The sequence below is a fragment of the Anopheles funestus genome, assembly GCF_943734845.2.
Source record: "Anopheles funestus chromosome X unlocalized genomic scaffold, idAnoFuneDA-416_04 X_unloc_173, whole genome shotgun sequence".
NCBI classification, from domain to species: Eukaryota; Metazoa; Arthropoda; class Insecta; order Diptera; family Culicidae; genus Anopheles; species Anopheles funestus.
In genome coordinates, this window is record NW_026045120.1 from 22,501 (window position 1) to 29,870 (window position 7,370).

Sequence of the window (7,370 nt, forward strand, 5' to 3'; positions counted from 1 at the left end):
AATCAGTCACATTCCATTCGTTTCGAACCCGGGGCATAGCGAACCGATATATACGCAACAACACTTCACACACACACACACACGGATTGGGCAATTTACGGTCATTTTTGAATCAACGATGGCCCCCCCGAGCACGTTGTCCGAATATCACTCCAATAAGGACAACGAGTTCCGCTCGGCATCGTTTTGATTCGATCTCTCAACAACAACTCCCGGTCGACTTGGTCGACTTGGACCCACGATGTCTCCCCCCGAGCATGTCGAGCCAACTGCACCACTATTGTATTGGACAACATGTTCCCCTCGGGCATCGATGGGTTAATCATGCACCACTATTATAAAACCCTTTGACGTTTTCCCCCAAGCACGTTGATCCAGTATTACGACGGATACGGTCAACGAAATCTTGGACATCAAAGAGGTTTTCGATTGAATTTCCCCATGTTTCACAACGTACTCTTAGCGGTATCCTACGATACGTCTCACTCTATTTGTGTGTGTGCGCGTTTACGTGCGTGCGATTTATGCGGTTCACCCCTTTACTTTCAGCGCCCTGCGGTCCCAACAAAGGTCCCGAGCACGCCATTATGCACAGTGTGGAAGCGTGTTTCCCCCACGACACTAGACGGGCTGCTCGCCATAGTGTTCTATTGTGGCACGCTCCACCCTGAAGTTTGGTTTGTTGTATATCAAGGAATTGATAGGCACTCAAGAATGTGTGCATCGGCCGGGTTTAATCGTCCGACGCGCAATATGCGTTCAACTTATCGGTGTTCATGTGTCCTGCAGTTCACATTGTGACGCGCATTTAGCTGCGGTCTTCATCGATCCATGAGCCGAGTGATCCCCTGCCTAGGGTTTTATAGTAAGGTTCCCAATGTAACACAATCCCGGTGGTACGTCCAAAGACTAACTTTCTGACTAAGTTGTCTTTATTACCCAATAGTCCCAGGCCTTGTGACTTGTGGCTCATGTCTACGCCCATGGCCACCATTCGCTAAGATAGTTTTGAAGTCACTTTGAAGGCCCAGGAACAACTCTCTTAGCACATCGGTTAACCTGACGCCGCAGTCAACTCATGTGCTTGGATCGGATCGAGCTATTGAGTATTGGGCCTGCATACTCGCTCATCCGTATCCTTTGCGTACCGCCCCATGGCCCTTGTATGTCTGCACCACAGTTCCTGTTCGTTCCGTGCCTATGGCCGGATACGTATTGCACATCGGTATACCTGTCGCTACTCAGGCAACTCGTGTGCGTGGATTGGATCGAGAACATGGTGTGTGCCCCATGTTATAATTGATAGTCCATATCCACTTTATAGGTTAAAGTCATAAGTTGTGATTGCACAACCATTCTTCATAAGAGTTTAATCACTCTTCAACTAACTTTCGTTCTGGTGTCTTGGTATCAAATCGCGTAAGACACAAGATTCTACTGGCCAAATAGAATCTAGCACATTGGTTAACCTGGCGCCGCAGTCAACTCATGTGCTTGGATCGGATCGAGCTATTGAGTATTGGGCCTGCATACTCGCTCATCCGTATCCTTTGCGTACCGCCCCATGGCCCCGTCCTTAGAGTTAATGACTAGTAGGCTTAACTCTTTGTATGTCTGCACCACAGTTCCCGTTCGTTCCGTGCCGTGGCCGGATACGTATTGCACATCGGTATACCTGTCGCTACTCAGGCAACTCGTGTGCGTGGATTGGATCGAGCTCATGGGGTGTGTAGAGATTCCATGTTATAATTGCAAGTCCATATCCACTTTATAGGTTAAAGTCATAAGTTGTGATTGCACAACCATTCTTCATAAGAGTTTAATCACTCTTCAACTAACTTTCGTTCTGGTGTCTTGGTATCAAATCGCGTAAGACACAAGATTCTACTGGCCAAATAGAATCTAGCACATTGGTTAACCTGGCGCCGCAGTCAACTCATGTGCTTGGATCGGATCGAGCTATTGAGTATTGGGCCTGCATACTCGCTCATCCGTATCCTTTGCGTACCGCCCCATGGCCCCGTCCTTAGAGTTAATGACTAATAGGCTTAACTCTTTGTATGTCTGCACCACAGTTCCCGTTCGTTCCGTGCCGTGGCCGGATACGTATTGCACAACAGTAGATACCATCACCTGACGTATCTAACACACCACTATTGTAACTCGTCGTCGAAGGACCTTTCAAGTGCCTGATGGCCAGGGGAGCTCTTACACGGCACGGAGACACAGTGATGCTCGCCCATCACAGTGTACAACGATCGAGTTTGCTTAAGTGTCTGGGTACCTACACACCAGACACAATGCAATGGCCACGGATCCACACAAGGCACATCACATGCAGAAAGCTTCACCAGATTATGACACATACCACACTCTTGTAACTCGTCGTCGAAGGGGCGTTCAAAGTGCCTTACGGCTAGGGGAGATCTAGCACGGCACGGAGACACAGTGATGGTTGCCCATCAAAGTGTACAACGATCGAGTTTGCTTTCCGCGCAAGCGTTCTAAGTGTCTGGGTACCTACACACCAGACACAATGCAATGGCCACGGATCCACACAAGGCACATCACATGCAGAAAGCTTCACCAGATTCTGACACATACCACACTCTTGTAACTCGTCGTCGAAGGGGCGTTCAAAGTGCCTTACGGCTAGGGGGGATCTAGCACGGCACGGAGACACAGTGATGGTCACCCATCAAAGTGTACAACGATCGAGTTTGCTTTCCGCGCAAGCGTTCTAAGTGTCTGGGTATCTAAGCACCAGACACAATGCAATGGCCACGGATCCACACAAGGCACATCACATGCAGAAAGCTTCACCAGATTCTGACACATACCACACACATGCAACTCGTCGTCGAAGGGGCGTTCAAGTGCCTTACGGCTAGGGGAGATCTAGCTCGGCACGGGGACACAGTGATGGTCACCCATCAAAGTGTACAACGAACGAGTTGGCTTTCAACAAATTCTGACACATAGCAAGCGAGCGACCGAGCTACACCGAAGGCAGCCCATGGTTGGTCACTCGCGGACGATCATCAGTAATGATCCTTCCGCAGGTTCACCTACGGAAACCTTGTTACGACTTTTACTTCCTCTAAATCATCAAGTTCGGTCAACTTCAGCCATGCCAGCTGCAGCTCACGAAGGAACCGCGGAAGGTAAGCCTCCAGAAACCTCACTAAATAATCCATCGGTAGTAGCGACGGGCGGTGTGTACAAAGGGCAGGGACGTAATCAGCACTAGCTAATGACTAGTGCTTACTAGAAATTCCAGGTTCATGGGGACCGTTGCAGTCCCCAATCCCGACTAGATGGGCATTTTAGTGATTTCCCGTTCCTCTCGGAATGGGGGCGCCTATTGGCGAGAACACGCTGCGACCCACATTGTAGCACGCGTGCAGCCCAGAACATCTAAGGGCATCACGGACCTGTTATCGCTCATTCTCAGCTTGCTAAACACAAGTTGTCCCGCTAAGCAGGGCAAACGTAGCCGACGACCGCCCGTGAAGGCGCCGCCCGGCTGTAACGTCAGGTGCGCCCGGAGGCGCACTGCTGACAGCGTTCTAGTTAGCATGTTTGAGTCACGTTCGTTATCGGAATTAACCAGACAAATCATTCCACGAACTAAGAACGGCCATGCACCACTACCCTTAAATTTGAGAAAGAGCTATCAATCTGTCTTACCTCGATAAGTTTGGACCTGGTAAATTTTCCCGTGTTGAGTCAAATTAAGCCGCAAGCTCCACTTCTTGTGGTGCCCTTCCGTCAATTCCTTTAAGTTTCAACTTTGCAACCATACTTCCCCCGGAACCCGATTTTGGTTTCCCGGAAGCGACTGAGAGCACCGAATAGGGGTAGCGTCTCCCAATTGCTAATTGGCATCGTTTACGGTTAGAACTAGGGCGGTATCTAATCGCCTTCGATCCTCTAACTTTCGTTCTTGATTAAAGAAAGCATCCATGGCAAACGCTTTCGCTTCAGTTGGTCCTACGACGGTCTACGAATTTCACCTCTCGCGCCGTAATACCAATGCCCCCAACTACTTCTGTTAATCATTACCTCTAGGTTTCTGACAAACCAACGAAATCGTATAAACCGAGGTCATATTCCATTATTCCATGCAAGATTATTCTCGGCCAACGCCAACCCCACGGGGGGGCCGGACGCTTTGTCTTAGCCTGCTTTGAGCACTCTAATTTGTTCAAGGTAAATGTGAGTATCTTGAGCACCATGAGGAGCCCGTGCCGGAGTTAACCGGTAGCACGGTACTCGTTCACAGAGTAACGCCCAAGTACACCATTGTGAGTCGCAGCCGTGAGCGCGCGCACGAACGGCCCCGGCGTGTAACCGGGCGCCCGTGGCGGTCACGTGTCTGGACGGGCAATCAACTTCGAACGTTTTAACCGCAACAACTTTAATATACGCTAGTGGAGCTGGAATTACCGCGGCTGCTGGCACCAGACTTGCCCTCCACTTGATCCTTGTTGAAGGATTTATACTCAACTCATTCCAATTATGGACCATCGTTAGAGAGGTCCATATTGTTATTTCTCGTCACTACCTCCCCGTACTGGGATTGGGTAATTTACGCGCCTGCTGCCTTCCTTGGATGTGGTAGCCATTTCTCAGGCTCCCTCTCCGGAATCGAACCCTGATTCCCCGTTACCCGTCGCAACCATGGTAGTCCTCTACACTACCATCAATGGTTGATAGGGCAGACATTTGAAAGATCTGTCGTCAGTCGACAAGCGACCATACGATCTGCGTCCTTATCCAGACTTCAACTCAAGCCGCCCGGAGGCGATTGGTTTAACTAATAAGTGCACCAGTTCAGCTACCCGCGAGGGCAACAGTCCCGGCATGTTGCATGTATTAGCTCTGGATTTTCCACAGTTATCCAAGTAACTAGTGGTAGGATGATCTTGTGAATTATAGCTGTTATACTGAGCCTTATGCGGTTTCACATTCATTTATGTTTGTACTTAGACATGCATGGCTTAACCTTTGAGACAAGCGTATATTACTGGTAGGATCAACCAGAATTCGTTCCACTACAGACACACACTCGCTTAGTGGGAAATAAATTTCCACACAACTCTCTCTCTCTAGAACCATATGGAATGGCTCTTTGGTGTTGGGTAAGGCACCAATTTGTTGGGGTGTAACGGTCACCACCAACTTTAAGTTTGTTAGGGCACAACGGAAACCACTAACTAAACTTTAGGAAACTAAATTTCCTCACACATTATCTCTCACCATATTAGCACTAGGTGCTATCCACGATTGTACAACGTTTCAACTCTTGAATCGACCGTAGGGCCGCGGAATTGCTTCCGGGCCCCTATTCTCGCTATTAATTGTTCATCTCTTTCAATACATCGAGTTCGTTCCATTGGGTAGTTCGCATGGCGAACGTTTTGATGCAGCCCCCTGGGGGACCACGGCACTTTACACCGGGTATGGTGTATGCGCAACCTACAGATAACAATAAACCCCTTATGCGTGTGTAAACCGATGTTGGGCTGCTCAACATCTTTCATGGTTACATCACTTGCACCAGAACCCACGGTGCCGATTTGGTAATATGTTGTACATTTACTCTCAAGATGTACGCTTCGGCCCCTTATTCAGGGGCTCAAGCTATTACCAGCAAGAACAATCCTCATCCAGACTTGAACTCGAAACACCCGGAGGCGAACGGTTTAACTAATAAGTGCACCAGTCTTGAATCCATGCGTCGGTGGAAACAATGCCGGCGTGTTGCATGTATTAGCTCTGAACTTAGCGAGTGATTGCCTTGCAGCTGTCATACTGAGCGTAGAGCGTGATTATCGCTCACTTGAACCATGTTGAATGGCTCTTTGGTGTAGGGTAAGGCACCAATTTGTTGGGGCGTAACGGTCACCACCAACTTAAGACTTGCTTATAGGTATTTCAACGTTTTCAACTCTTAAATCGACCGTGTTTCATTATCATCTCTTCTTCTTATTAAATGCATCGAGTTCGTTCCATTGGGTAGTTCGCGTGGCGAACGGTTTGATGCAGCCCCCCGGGGGGGACCACGGCACTTTACACCGGGCATGGTGTATGCGCAACCTACAGATCACCAATATATTTGTGATCGATAATGCACACTTCTTACACGACTGACCAGTCGACAGCGCTGCCTTCCTATTATGCGTGTGTAAACCGATGTTGGGCTGCTCAACATCTTTCACGGTTACATCACTTGCACCCGAACCCATGGTGCCGATTTGGTAATATGTTGTACATGGTCTCAAGATGTACGCTTCGACCCCTTATTCAGGGGCTCAAGCTATTACCAGCAAGATCAATCCTCATCCAGACTTGAACTCGAAACACCCGGAGGCGAACGGTTTAACTAATAAGTGCACCAGTCTTGAATCCATGCGTCGGTGGAAACAATGCCGGCATGTTGCATGTATTAGCTCTGAACATAGCGAGTGATTGCCTTGTAGCTGTCGAACTGAGCGTAGAATGTGATTATCGCTCACTTGAAAGGGTCAAGCCCTTTCGAGTCGTCCGGTTTTTACGCCAGACGACTCGGTTCACCATCTTTCGGGATACAAGTTGACTAAGTGGTACCACTACACTAATCAACTTTCGATTTGGTAATCCTCATCCAGCTTCCTTTCTGGAGGTCCCGAGGATTACCAATTGGGCTGTCATACTGAGCTCATATATTGGAGATCGATAATGCACACTTCTTACACGACTGACCAGTCGACAGCGCTGCCTTCCTATTATGCGTGTGTAAACCGATGTTGGGCTGCTCAACATCTTTCACGGTTACATCACTTGCACCAGAACCCACGGTGCCGATTTGGTAATATGTTGTACATTTACTCAAGATGTACGCTTCGGCCCCTTATTCAGGGGCTCAAGCTATTACCAGCAAGAACAATCCTCATCCAGACTTGAACTCGAAACACCCGCAGGCGAACGGTTTAACTAATAAGTGCACCAGTCTTGAATCCATGCGTCGGTGGAAACAATGCCGGCGTGTTGCATGTATTAGCTCTGAACTTAGCGAGTGATTGCCTTGCAGCTGTCATACTGAGCGTAGAGCGTGATTATCGCTCACTTGAACCATGTTGAATGGCTCTTTGGTGTAGGGTAAGGCACCAATTTGTTGGGGCGTAACGGTCACCACCAACTTAAGACTTGCTTATAGGTATTTCAACGTTTTCAACTCTTAAATCGACCGTGTTTCATTATCATCTCTTCTTCTTATTAAATGCATCGAGTTCGTTCCATTGGGTAGTTCGCGTGGCGAACGGTTTGATGCAGCCCCCCGGGGGGGACCACGGCACTTTACACCGGGCATGGTGTATGCGCAACAT

The 7,370-nt window shown here is 48.7% G+C and overlaps 1 non-coding gene across 1 annotated transcript; it reads right to left on the reverse strand.

The window, feature by feature from the left end:
• Positions 1 to 702: 702 nt before the first annotated feature.
• Positions 703 to 860, reverse strand: LOC125773006 (5.8S ribosomal RNA). Its single transcript, XR_007419822.1, has one exon. It is a non-coding gene; the product is annotated as a 5.8S ribosomal RNA (ribosomal RNA).
• Positions 861 to 7,370: the final 6,510 nt, after the last annotated feature.